The 13680-nt window shown below is 39.2% G+C and overlaps 1 long non-coding RNA gene across 1 annotated transcript; it reads right to left on the bottom strand.

Annotated features, from left to right (window-relative positions):
* Nucleotides 1–256: 256 nt before the first annotated feature.
* On the bottom strand, nucleotides 257–11155 carry LOC134758455 (uncharacterized). The gene is made up of 5 exons (XR_010133658.1): nucleotides 11074–11155; nucleotides 3759–3910; nucleotides 3131–3534; nucleotides 1237–1373; nucleotides 257–745 (listed from the first exon to the last, which is right to left on the bottom strand). It is a non-coding gene; the product is annotated as an uncharacterized lncRNA (long non-coding RNA).
* Between the last annotated feature and the right edge of the window lie 2525 nt (nucleotides 11156–13680).

Here is a 13680-nt window from a genome sequence, read left to right as displayed (position 1 = left end):
CTGTGATACCCTGAAAAGACAGATGTTTGACTCTTTTCAAATAATATTTTAACATATTTTAAGACGCAAAGGCATTGTCTCAGACTTTTTTCTTAAGAATATATTTCATTACCACTCAGAAGTTAGCTTCCAAAAGAAATAAGTGTGTGCAAAGGTTTATGATAGTGGTGTAGAGAAGTTTTTAAAATAAATGTGCATCTTTTATGGTAATAAAAGCACATTATGAAGAATTTTTTAGGTCCAGTTCACAGATTCCTTGTGCCTGGGGTAAACTTTATTAGAAAATTAGATAATTTCTAATTTGATTAGGGGAAGTCTAATGGGAAAACTTTTTAACTGAGTAGTCCAATTCGAAACATGAATATCTGTGCTGGAAGCTTCTATTGAACTTTACTTAAGTCACATCTAAGACCCTCTGCCTGTCAGTCCACCATTACCCTAACTGTGGTAGAAATTCTTTATATGACACCTAGATCTTTTTTTGTTGCACTTTTAAGCTGTGTAGGAAACACACTGCCCACATGTTCATACAACACAGAGTGATTATCCACTTAGTTCCTAAAAAGTTGTATTTGGTTATGGGGTTTGTTCCCACTTGTCCAGGGTTTAGGTCAGCTACTGAAGATTAGGATATCTGGGTACCTCTTACTGGAGAATCCATTCTTGTTTTCATTTCATTCCTGGGGGCAATATTAAATCTGGTGTGGCCCTCTGTATTATAAAATATTTCCCAGATTGTGTTTATCTGAAATACAAATCCAAGGAGAAGCATGGTGTTAATTGCCGCATAAAAAAGATTCCAGAGTCAAGAGCTTGAGAAGTTCTATTCCTTCCTTCATAGGTTCAGTTGTTTAACCCAGCATTTTTCAAACATATTTTACTCCTAGAACCTGCTTTTCCTCAGACATATTTAAGAAAAAAGCATTTTGTAGAACACATTTGGACAAATGATACTTTATATCATTGCTTTGTTTCTTAAATTTTAGTTTGACTGAATTTTACAGTTTCAGGATTTTGTTTCTGTTTCAGGTTTTAAGCTTTTCTTTTATAAATAGTTACTTTCCTAGTCTGAAATCTATACATTGTTTCAGTAATGAATTCATTATGTAAATTTGCCCATCATTCATCTAAAGGGAATAAACGTTAAATTTTTTTTTTAAATTTTGACTTTTGTCACATATGAGAATATAAAGTATATCTGTACAATAAAGGAAAATGAAACATCAAAGTATCTACCTCAGGTTAAGAAGCAGAACTTGGCTGGGCATGGTGGCTCACACCTGTAATCCCAGCACTTTGGGAGGCAGAAGTGGGAAGATCTCTTGAAGCCAGGATTTGGAGACCAGCTTGTTCAATAAAGGAAGACCTCATCTCTAACAACAACCACAACAGCAAAAAATTAGCCAGGCACGGTGTCACATGCTTATAGTCCCAGCTACTGGTGCAGCCTCGAACTCCTGGTCTCAAGCCATCTTCCCACCTCAGCCTCATGTTGTAGTGAACTTTGTTATGCAGTGTCTCCTATTCTACATGTGCAGGAGTATTTTTACAGTATGTACCTGGAGTGAAATTGCTTGGTCATTGGGCATGTGTGTGTTCAGCTCTATTGAGTGGCATCATACTGTTCTCCAAAGCAGTTGTACCAATCTACACCCTCACCAGCAGTGAATAGTCTTCCCATTGTTCTTCCTCAATGAAACTAGATATTCACAGCCTTTTAAGTTTCTCCTAGAGTATGAAGTGGTATCTCTTTGGGGTTTTAATGTTTATTTCCCTGATTAGAATTGTAGTTGAGCATCTTTTATTATGTTTATGGGCCATTTATGTTTTCTCTTCTGTGAAATTCCTATTCGAGTTTTTTGCTCATTTTAAATGTTGTTGTTTGTGTTTTTCTTATATAGGAATTCTTCACGCAATCAAGATGCACGTATGTTGTTCAGAATAGTACCTGAGACATAGAAACAACTTTGTAAGAATAGCTATCATTACATTACCATTGTATTTAATCCTTTGTTTTTATGTGTTACAATTATCTTCTGCTAATTTGTGGCTTATTTTTCATTCTGTGATGCTAATTTTTTAACCTAGTATTCTATTATTTTAAAAATACACAATCTTGAGTAGCCTACATGTTCATAACCATGACATATTCATGTTGCATATGTTCTGTGTCATAACCCAGAACTTTCTTCTTTTTTTGGGGGGGGATGGAGTTTTGCTTTTGTCACCCAGGCTGCAGTGCAATGGCGTGATCTTGGCTCACTGCAACCTCTGCCTCCTGGGTTCAAGAGATTCTCCTGCCTCAGCCTCCCGAGTAGCTGGGATTACAGGCACCTGCCACCATGCCCAGCTAATTTTTGTATTTTTAGTAATGATGTTGTTTCGCCATGTTGGCCCGGCTGGTCTCGAAATCCTGACCTCACGTTATCCGCCCACCTTGGCCTCCCGAAGTATTGAGATTACAGGCATGAGCAGCTGCACCCGGCCAACTTTCAATCTTAAGTACCATTTTTTGCTGCTGTTTCTTTTTTTGAACCCCAGGAAAAAATTAACTCATTTAATCCCCTATTCAAACTGCTACAATTTTATTTTCAGTGTTGTCGCCTGGTTGTAGATGCATTTGTCTCTCCAAATGCACTGTGATTATTTCGAAGACAAAACATTTTTGGCATTGTGATATATATATATATATATATATATATATGTATAAGTATATAATATATATGTATGTATGTATGTATATAATATATAGTATAAATATTAATTTATGTTTTCTATATCATATAAAAAGTATATATAAAAATTATATATATATATATAAATAAATGCCACTAATCCCTAATATAGGGACTCGATTAGTTTCTGCTAGTGTGGAGACAAGTCATATCATGGTTAGGGGCCATGATGGTGGGAGCAGTCGGAGGATTTCTTGCATTGTGATGAGTGCATGTAAGTTAAATGAGCCACTTATCAGTAGATTTGATAGCAGGATAATAGTTATATCACTGATACCTAGGCAGTACATGACACTCGGTAAAGAATAGATTAATCCTCATGCTCTTCATCTTCCTCCTAATCTCTTTACCTGTGCTGCCCTCCAGCTTTCAAAGTGCTCTGAGTCATCACTTACACAGTGTTCCTTAGCTGCCCCTTCAGTGGGCCAGTGTTTCTGTGCCCCAGTGTTCCTGAGAGTTAGAGCACAGAAAACAGAGCAGGCTCTTGCCCACATCACAGAACATCTTTGCCTCCCTGTGGATCCCACACATTTGTTCATTAGAGCTCAGGAATTGCCAGAGACTGGCTTTTCTGGCAATGGACACTAGATTCTTCAGAAGAATATTGGTTGAAATCTTCCTGCTGTGACAGTTCCCTGCATGCAGGGCAGGAGTGTGTGCTTCTTCCCAGCAAAGGCAGAGGCAGGGCCTACAGAAACTGTGCCCGCAGCCTATAGTGATGGGGTCTATGAGGTAATTCAGGCAGATGAGGCAGGTGAGTTCTTTCTGGAAGGCTTGTGGGAAGTCTAAGTCCATTTTTCTGAGGGAAGAAAACAAGAAGAATTTATTCTTATGCTATAGAGAGACAAAGATCTGCACAAAGTTTGAATCAGGTTTTGAGTAGGATCTGCTCACAGGTTTAAATCTACAGCAGGATACGATTTTATTTTGCACATAACAAAAATGAAAAACTGAGGCATAGAATTCAAGCTTTGCAGAAAAATGTGTTGGCTCCCTAACCAACACACACACACACACACCTACTTTCCCAAATTCTTTCCTCCTGTATGAAAAAAACTTAAGTCTGGGCACAGTGGCTCATGCTTGTAATCCAGCACTTTGGGAGGCTGAGGCAGCAGGATTGCTTGATCCAAGGAGTCCAAGAGCAGCCTGGGCAACATGATGAGACCCTGTCTCTACAAAAAGAAAAGGAGGAAAAAATTAGCTGAGCATGCCAATAGCTGAGCATGCCAATAGTCCCAGCTACTAAATTCCCAATTTCCAAATGAAAATATTTAGTTATCTTGTCTTGCTGAGGTGAGAGGATTGCTTGAGCCCAGGAGGTCAAGGCAGCAGTGAGCCATAATCCAGCCACTACACTCTAGCCTGAATGACAGAGCAAGACTCTGTCTCAAAAATGAACAAAGAAAGAAAAGAAAGACAGAGAGAGAGGGGGAGGGAAGGAGGAAGTAAGGAAGGAAGGAAGGAAGAAAAGGAAGGAAGGAAGTTTACAGAGTTTTTTGAGGTGTTAGTGTTCCCTAAATTGTATGGTCATCAGAGGTTTACCCTCCTATAGCTTCAAGGGTTGAGTCCTGACTGGTAGGAAAATCAATCACACTCTTACTTGCCAGTGATTCATTTAGGGAAGACAGCTAACTAAGCTCTTCCACTTTGATTATTTCATTTAATTGTAACAACCACCTTATTATGACTTCTTCAAAATTACCCTGCCAGTAAGTGTTGGAGGACTCCCCAGAAGCAGAAACCACCATGCTTCCTGTATAGCCTATGGAACCCTGGGCCAACAAAAGGTGTTTCTCAGGTATTTCTTTATATCTTTGGCCAAAATTAAAGAGTTAGGCTTTACTCTCCAAGATACTGCAACAGACAAAAACAAGCCACCACTGTTTTCTAATGTTGTTTTCTTGTTAATTCAATCAACAAGTATTTTCTGGTAAGTTTAGTGTTCCAGAGACTGTTAACCTGGTGATGCACCGGTTAATAAAACATCCTTAAGAGAAATAAAAGTTTAAAAATAAACCAGATGATAAAATGCAGTAGTGTACACAACGCCACTTATCCGCATGTCTTCTGTGTGTCACCCATGATCCAGAAAATGTCTTTAGTATAAGCCATTGATAAAGATGCCTGAAAAATTTACGTATAGAAGACATAGTCACAAAATTATTTTTTACCTTTGATATCCCTTGTTACTTCAAACAGAATTTACCACTCCAATTCGATTTCTGAATACATGGGAGTTAATAGAATACTCCTAATCCATTTATAGGATCTACACTAGGTAAAAAAAATTAAAGACATCTGAAAACTATTTTGTGAGTCCTTATAATCCATATCAACAATCATGGAATATATTAAGTAATAGACCAAAAATTAATCATCATATTAACCAAAAACACATAGCAAGACAAGATAACTAAATATTTTCATTTGGAAATTGGGAAATTTAGTCAATTTTAAAACTCAGCAAATGAGATCATTTCACAGAAGCAACCTAGGTTTGCTGGTAAATTAAAATTATGACATTTTGTTTTGGTTTGGGAGGGTAGTTCCTCTTCTGTAAATTGTGTACTCACATAAGAAATATATCTATGTTCTCACGGACACTTGCTGTAGAGGTAATAATATGAAGTTAGCTCAGGGATCAGGGCCTCACAGTTCAGTGCTGGTAGCTTTTTTTTTTTTTTTTTTTTTTTTGCCCTGCACCTTGAGTAAAAGTTTCCTGAGGCCTCCCCGGAAGCAGAAACCACCATGCTTCCTGTATAGCCTATGGAACCCTGAACCAACTAAAGGTATTTCTCATGTATTTCTTTATAGCAATGCAAGAACGTACTAATACAGCTAAGCAGAGGCCATCAGGACCAGCAACAGTCTGAGCTGGATGAGAGACAAAACTAAACTTTGAGCAGCAGCAGGAGCTGCCAGGGATTACAGAAAGGAAGGACGGACTCCTAAATTCCAGGATGTCTCCTTTAAGTCTGTAAGAAGCTCAGCCACCGTCTCCTTGCCTGACTCCTCTGGGAAAGAGTTTCCCTAGGTTAAGCCATACAGGGATGGGGTAGGAGATGCCATTTGGATCTAGGAGCAGAGGGCAGAGACTCAGCAGGAAGAGTGTCTCTTTCAGAAGGAGACACAGTGGAGCAGGTGTGTAGGTTCACAGGGCCAGCTATGGGTAGAGTCGGGTGTACATTTTTAGAAGCCACAATTCCCGAAATTCTCCTGACTATAACATCAGTGCACAGAGCCAGTCAAATGGAGGAGGAGTGGGTCCAGGCAATTCAGGAAGAAGGAAAGTAACAAATGAGTGGTTGCAGGAGGACACTTTTTCTGTCGAGGTCACTAAACAAAACATTGTCTCCTCCCCTTAACTTCAGAAACAATGGAGGGTAAAAGTGTTGCCTGGGCCCTGGGGGCAAAGGCAGTAGACAACTTATGTGTCATGTTCTCCAGAAGGGCCCATTCCAGCCTCACAGGCCGAGAAGTCTGTTCAGTTCCCAAGTACTAGAGATGCTGCTATAAGGGACTCCCGAATTTCCTTCCTGAACCAGAGGCTGCCCAGCCTTTTCTTCCTGTTTTATTTTTTCCCAGGAAGAAACTTGCCTGTACAATTACAAGGTTCTATGGTTCTAAATTCCAATCTAGTCTTCCACATCATTTTGAAGGTATAATATTACTTGTCAAAGTGGGATGATAGAAGATATGTGTGGACATAAATTGTTGACAAGGAAAAAAACTAAAATAAGAAAATAAGAGAGAAAAAATATATGTATGTACAGTGGTTAGCTAGAAATATGCCTTTTAAATATTTGGCATGTGGCATGTGGGCCTCAATGTGTACTATTACACTAGCTTCCCAAATATCAAAGGATGTCTTTTAAAAGAAAAACCTCTTGCTAAAAGGTTAACAGTTAAAATAACCAGAGTGGCACAGGTACCAGTCATTAAGTGAAACCTTTCATCTTCCCAGAATAGTACCTGTTCCCAGGCCAGCTTCTTTGAAAATCACTTTTCTCTCCTTTACTATTTAGTTTACAGATTGTATAGTAACAATACAGAAACCACAATAGTAGCAAAAAAATAAAGAATATTTTTAAATGAAAACTCACATCCTAACTCTACCAAAACATGAAAATTAAACCTGAATGCCTCCCATTCCTGATATATTTTTCACCTAAATATTCAGCTCTGGGATTGCATTGTTTTTGGATTGAGTGGAAATTATTGCCTGGTCTTGAAATCTTCCATAATGTGTGTGTGTGTGCGTGTGTGTGTGTGTGCGTGTGTGTGTATGTATGTATGTGTGGTGAATATATTTCTTTTTGTTCAGAGCAAAGATTTTTTCAATACATATATTTATTTTAGGCAGATTATGCTTGTAGTTTTCTACAAATGTGCTTTTTAAAAAATAACCTTTAATTTAAAAAAAGTTATTCTTACTCAGTGGCCCACAATTGTTAAAAACACTACTAATGGAGCTGGTTATGGTGACACACACCTGTCATCTCAGCTACTTGGGAGACTGAGGCAGCCGTATTGCTTAAACTTGGGAATGTGAAACCAGCCTGGGACACATAGTGAGATCCCAATCTCAAAAATCAATCAATCATTAAAAAATAAAATAAAATAAAACACTACTAATAGTTTTTTAAAAAATAGTTCTTAACCAATTTTCCTAGCACCTTCCTTTCCTCAGTGAAGTATAGAAATATGTGGTCAGGCACTGTGGCTCACACCTATAATCCCAATAATTTGGGAAGCCAAGGCATGAGGATCAATTGATTCCAGGAGTTCAAGACTAGCCAGGGTGACATAATGAGACTTGGTCTCTAACAAATTTTTTTTTTCTTTAATTACCGGGGCATGATGGTGCATGCCTGTAGCCCAGCTACTTGGAAGGCTGAGGTAGGAGAATCACTTGAGCCCAGGAGGTGAAGGCTGCAGTGAGCCATGGTTGCACCACTGCACTCCATACCTGGGTGACAGAGTGAGACACAGTAACAAAAACAAACAACAACAAAAAGTATTTGTTTTAGAAAAAACATTTGGTGAGGTTTGGGCTTAAAAATATATTATTCTAAAATATTCATAAATATTCTCTAGTAATGATAAGATTAAAGTGACAAAGACAAACTTTTTTCCTGTGCAGTTCCATCTCTCACCTTCCCGTAATTTGTCTGTCCCATCCAGCTTCCAAAGGAAATTATTTACAAAATAATGTCTGCATCCTGGGTCTATATATCTATTGCCTATGAGGAGAGCGTTTCAGATCTGAGCCATCTTCAAGTCTTATACTTTGTGTATAGCTCTCATGTTTTTGCAGGTTAAGTAAGTTTGTATACCCTTTCTTTTATTAATCTGTGTATGGTCAGTTCATTTCAGGTAATCTTCAGAGGGTGAAAGGCGAAGCTTTTCACTTCACTCCTACTGTGACAACTAACTACCTTCTTACTTATTCAATGTTTTAGTCTATAACAACACTTTTATATACATTTACTTTTAAACAAAATTTTGCATCATTACACTTAAAATTTTATTTACCTTTTAAAAAGGAAATTAAAAATTATAAAATTTTACATAATAAAAATAAAATAAATGATTTATATAAAAATTAATCTGACCTGTGAAAAACACTGTCCAGAGGCCAGGCGCGGTGGCTAACGCTTGTAATCCCAGCACTTTGGGAGGCCGAGGTGGGTGGATCACGAGGTCAGGCGATCTAGACCACGATGAAACCCCTCTCTACCAAAAATACAAAAAATTAGCTGGGCGTAGTGGCGGGCGCCTGTAGTCCCAGCCACTCGGAGAAGCTGAGGCAGGAGAATGGCGTGAACCCAGGAGGTGGAGCTTGCAGTGAGCCGAGATCGTGCCACCGCAATCCAGCCTGGGTGACAGAGCCAGACTCTGTCAAAAAAAAAAAAAAAGTAAAAGAAAAACACTATCGAGAGAATAAAAAGACAAATCACAGACTGGGAGTAAAAATTTACAAAAGCTATATCTGGTGAAGATACGTTTTTTATCCAAAATATACAAAGAACTCTCAAGACTCAATAATAGGAAAACAAATAGTCTAACACAAATGTAGAGATCTGAACAGACATTTCACCATAGAATACAGATGGATGATACGTAAGCACATTGAAAGATGTTCAACATCATTCATCATTAGGGAAATGTAAATTAAAACCACAATGAGATACTGCTACATGCCTATTAGAATAGCTAAAATTTAAAAGACTGACCATACTAAACATTGGTGAGAACACAAAGGAACAGGAATGCTCATACACTGCTGCTGGAAATACAGCCACTTTGTCAGTTTCTTTATAAGTTAAACTGGCTGGGAGCGGTGGCTCACGACTGTAATCCCAGCACTTTGGGAGGCCAAGGCAGGCGGATCACAAGGTCGGGAAATCGAGACCATCCTAGCTAACACGGTGAAACCCCGTATCTACTAAAAATACAAAAAATTAGCCGGTCGTGGTGGCGAGCGCTTGTAATCCCAGCTACTCTGGAGGCTGAGGCAGGAGAATGGCGTGAACCCGGGAGGCGGAGCTTGCAGTGAGCCGAGATCGCGCCACTGCACTCCAGCCTGGGCGACAGAGCGAGACGCCGTCTCAAAAAAAAAAAAAAAAAGTTAAACATATCACACCACCTAGTCATTCAAATCCTGCTTATTTGCCCAAGACAAATGAAAGTGTATGTCCAAACGATTGGACAAACATTCGTAGCAACTTTATTTGAAATAGCAAAAACAACCGGAAGCAAACCAAATGTCCATCAAGAGGTGAATAGATACATTAACTGTAGAATATCCATACAATAGAACTATTTTTTTAAAAACTACGGGGCAAAGAACAAAAAACCAAAGATAGAATCTAACTTCTTGGTAAATACATTCACTATTAGGGTTTTTATAACAGAGAAGTCATTCTTTATTAACACTCTTTTGACTATGAAAATATTTTGACATCAAAAATCTGCAAAATATGAAGAAACAAACGACACACAGCTTTTTCTATTTTCTATTTTTATTTTATTTTTATTTTTTGGAGAGGGAGTCTCTTTCTGTCACCCGTGCTGGAGTGCAGTGGCACGATCTTAGCTCACTGCAAGCTGCGCCTCCTGGTTCACGCCATTCTCCTGCCTTAGTCTCCTGAGTAGCTAGGACTACAGGCACCCGCCACCAAGCCTGGCTAATTTTTTTGTATTTTTAGTAGAGACGGGGTTTCACCGTTAGCCAGGATGGTCTCAATCTCCTGACCTCGTGATCTGCCCGCCTAGGCCTCTCAAAGTGCTGGGATTACAGGCGTGAGCCACCGCCCCTGGCCCCAGGACACACAGCTTTAAAATTTCTCCTTGGTCTCACCCAGTGCCAACCACCTAAAACCTCTCATTTTCCCCCAGACATTTCTTCTGCCTCCAGGATGGAGGTAGAGAATCTTGGCCTTGGGCCATGCACTGGGGACCATGCTGGGCTGCCGTGGTCAGTGACGGACTCAGGTTCTCACCAGGATCCCCAAAATAGGCCCCTGAAAAAAATGTTACCATCAGGGTGCGCTCCCTGATTCTTGTGTCTGCTGGAAGGAGGAAGTCAAGCCAGGAACATTGTCAGGATAGAGATGAAAATGGGGCTCACTTTTCTGTCTCTTGTGATGTCAGACAATCCTTTCAGCTCTGTCTCCTCAGCCCTCGTGGAATTGTTTGGTGTGGACGCACCAAGATTCTGAACTAGGTCCCCTTTCCCTCTGCCCTTCTCTGGGACCAGATTCTGAGCTCTCCTTTCCAATTTTTCCCCCAATTTGCCCTTGCATTTATTTATCTGGATTACTGTCTGCCTGTCCCAAAGAATAAATGCTTTATCACAGTGGAGACTTTGTTTAAAAAATAATAATAACAGCTATATTTTTAGGATCCATGACACTGACCAGCATATCGGTGGTATCTGATAAAAAATGTTTGTTGACTGAATGAACAAATATATTATTCACAATTCACATTATCCTGAACTGGCTAGAAAATTATATACCTGATATCAGTATTGGCAACATTATGAAGTAAATATAATTCTGATACAGTGCTCGTGAAATTCTAATATGAAATGCTCATTTTAGAAAACATTTTCTTGTAGATTTGAAAATGTTTCATCTCCATGAACTAGTTGTATATCTGCAAGTTGTGTATCTTTGGGTTAGGCAGAATAATTGCCCCCCACCAAAGACAGCCACATCCCAGTCTTCAGATAAGGTGAACATGCTAACGTAAGTTAGCATGTTCAAAGGGACTTGGCAGATGTGATTACCATTAAGGGCATTGAAATGGGGAAATTACCTTGAATTACCTTGGTGAGCCAATCTAATCTCATAATTCCTTGAGAGCAGAGAATATTTTCTGGATGCTGAGATTCAGACAGATGGCAGTATGAGAAAGATGTGGCCTGCTATTACTAGCTTTTAAAACAGTGGTAGGGGGCCACAAGCCAAGGAAAGCCAGTGACCTTTAGAAGCTGGGAATGACCCAAAGTTTACAACCAGGAAGAAACTGAGGATCTACAACCACAAGGAACTGAATTCTGCCAACAACCCAGATGCTCTTTTAGAGCCTTCAGAAAGAAATGCCGCCTGCCAACATCTTGATGTTATTTCAGTGAGAGCCATGCCAGATTTTCAACCAAAACAATTCTAAGACAATAAGTTTGTGTGTGTTTATTAAAACTGACTCAAATCTTACAAAAATGTGTTCTTTTAAGCCACTGAATTTGTGGTAAATTGTTACAGCAGGAATAGAAAACTGATACAACCCTAGAGAAAGTCTTGTACATGTGCCCTATAAACACACAGCAGAATTTTTTTAACTTTTTATTGAGTTAAAAAATATATATATAATTTACCATCTGAACATTTTTAGAGGACAGTTTAGTGGTGATAAATACATTTATGTTTTCTTCTCTTAATCTCCTCTTCCCCCTCCCCTTGCTGGCCTCTAGCAACCACCAATTTACTTTCTATCTTCATGAGATCCACTTTTTTACTGCCCACATATGAGTGACAACATGTGGTATTTGCCTTTCTGTGCTTGGCTCATTCCACTTAACATAATGGCCTATGTTCATTACGTTAAGCCAAATGGCCAGCACCACCTATGTTGCTGCGAATGACAGAATTTCATTCTTCTTTGTATCTGAGTAGTATTCCATTATGTATATATATGACTTTTAAAATCTGTTGATTTCTTGATGAGCACTTACATTGATTCCATATTTTGTCTATTGTGAATAGTGCTGCAGTACACATCGGCATGTGGATATGTCTTTGATACATTAATTTCCTTTATTTTGGATATATATCCAGTAAAGAAATTGCTGGACCACATGGTAGTTCTATTTTTACTTTTTTGAGGAACCTCCATACTGTTCTCCATAGTGGCTTTATTAATGTAGATTCCCACCAACAGTGTACTAGTATTTCCCTTTCTCCACATCCTTGCCAGCATCTGTTATTGCCTGTCTTTTTGAAACAAGTCATTTCAACCAAGGTGAGATGATATTGCACTGTGATTTTGATTTGCATTTCTTTGACGATTAGTGATATTGAACATTTTTTCATCTTCCTATTGGCCATTTGTATGTCTTCTTTTGAGAAAATATCTGTTCAGATCTTTTGCCCATTTTTAAATTGTATTTATTTGTATATTTTTAACTATTATTTTTTTAGAAGCAAGGTCTTGCTTTGTCACCCAAGCTAAAGGGCAGTAACATAATCATAGCTCACTGTAACCTCAAACTCCTGGGATTAAGAAATCCTCCTGACCGGGCACGGTGGCTCACGCCTGTAATCCCAGCACTTCGGGAGGCCGAGGCGGGTAGATCCCGAAGTCAGGAGATCGAGACCATCCTGGCTAACACGGTGAAACCCCGTCTCTACTAAAAATACAAAAAATTAGCCGGGCTTGGTGCCGGGCGCCTGTAGTCCCAGCTACTCAGGAGGCTGAGGAAGGAGAATGGCGTGAACCCTGGGGGAGCAGAGCATGCAGTGAGCCGAGATCACGCCACTGCACTCCAACCTGGGCGACAGCGAGACTCCATCTCAAAAAAAAAAAAAAAAAGGAAATCCTCCTACCTCAGCCTCTTCAGTAGCCCATTTTTCAATCAGAATTTTTGTTTGTTTATTATTGAGTTGCTTGAGCTCCTTATATATTCTACTTGTTAATCCTTTATCAGATACATAGTTTGAAAATATTTTGTCCCATTCTGTGGTTGGCTCTTCACTTTATTGATTGTTTCCTTTGCTTGAGGCTTTTTAGTTTGATGTAATCCCATTGTCTATTTTTGCCTTTGTTGCCTGTGCTTCCGAGGTCTTACGCAAAAAAATCTTTGCCCAGACTAATGTCCTGGAGCATTTCTCCTATGCTTTCATTTTTTCTTTCTTTTTTTTTTTTTTCACGCCATTCTCCTGCCTCAGCCTCTCGAGTAGCTGGGACTACAGGCGCCCACCATCATGCGCCGCTAATTTTTTTTTTTTTTTTTTGTATTTTTAGTAGAGACGGAGTTTCACCGTGTTAGCCAGGGTGGTCTCGATCTCCTGACCTTGTGATCCGCCCGCCTTGGCCTCCCAAAGTGCTGAGATTACAGACGTGAGCCACCGCGCCCAGCCTTTCCTATGCTTTTTTTTTTCTACTAGCTTCATAGTTTCAGATCTCAGATTCAAGTCTTTAATCAATTTTTATTTGATATGATTTTTGTGTATGGTGAGATGGGTTTAATTTTATCCTTCTGCATATAGTTATTCAGTTTTCCCAGGATCATTTATTGAAAAGACTGTTGTTTTCCCAGTGTATGTTCTTGATGCCTTTGTCAGAGATGATTTGTTTGTAAATGTGTAGATTTGTCTGCGATCTCTATTCTGTTCCACTGTCCTATGTGTCTGTTTTTATGCCAGTAGAAATATAT

Source organism: Gorilla gorilla, chromosome 4 (genome assembly GCF_029281585.2).
Source record: "Gorilla gorilla gorilla isolate KB3781 chromosome 4, NHGRI_mGorGor1-v2.1_pri, whole genome shotgun sequence".
Taxonomy (NCBI): Eukaryota; Metazoa; Chordata; class Mammalia; order Primates; family Hominidae; genus Gorilla; species Gorilla gorilla.
This window is presented reverse-complemented; position numbering and strand designations above follow the sequence as displayed.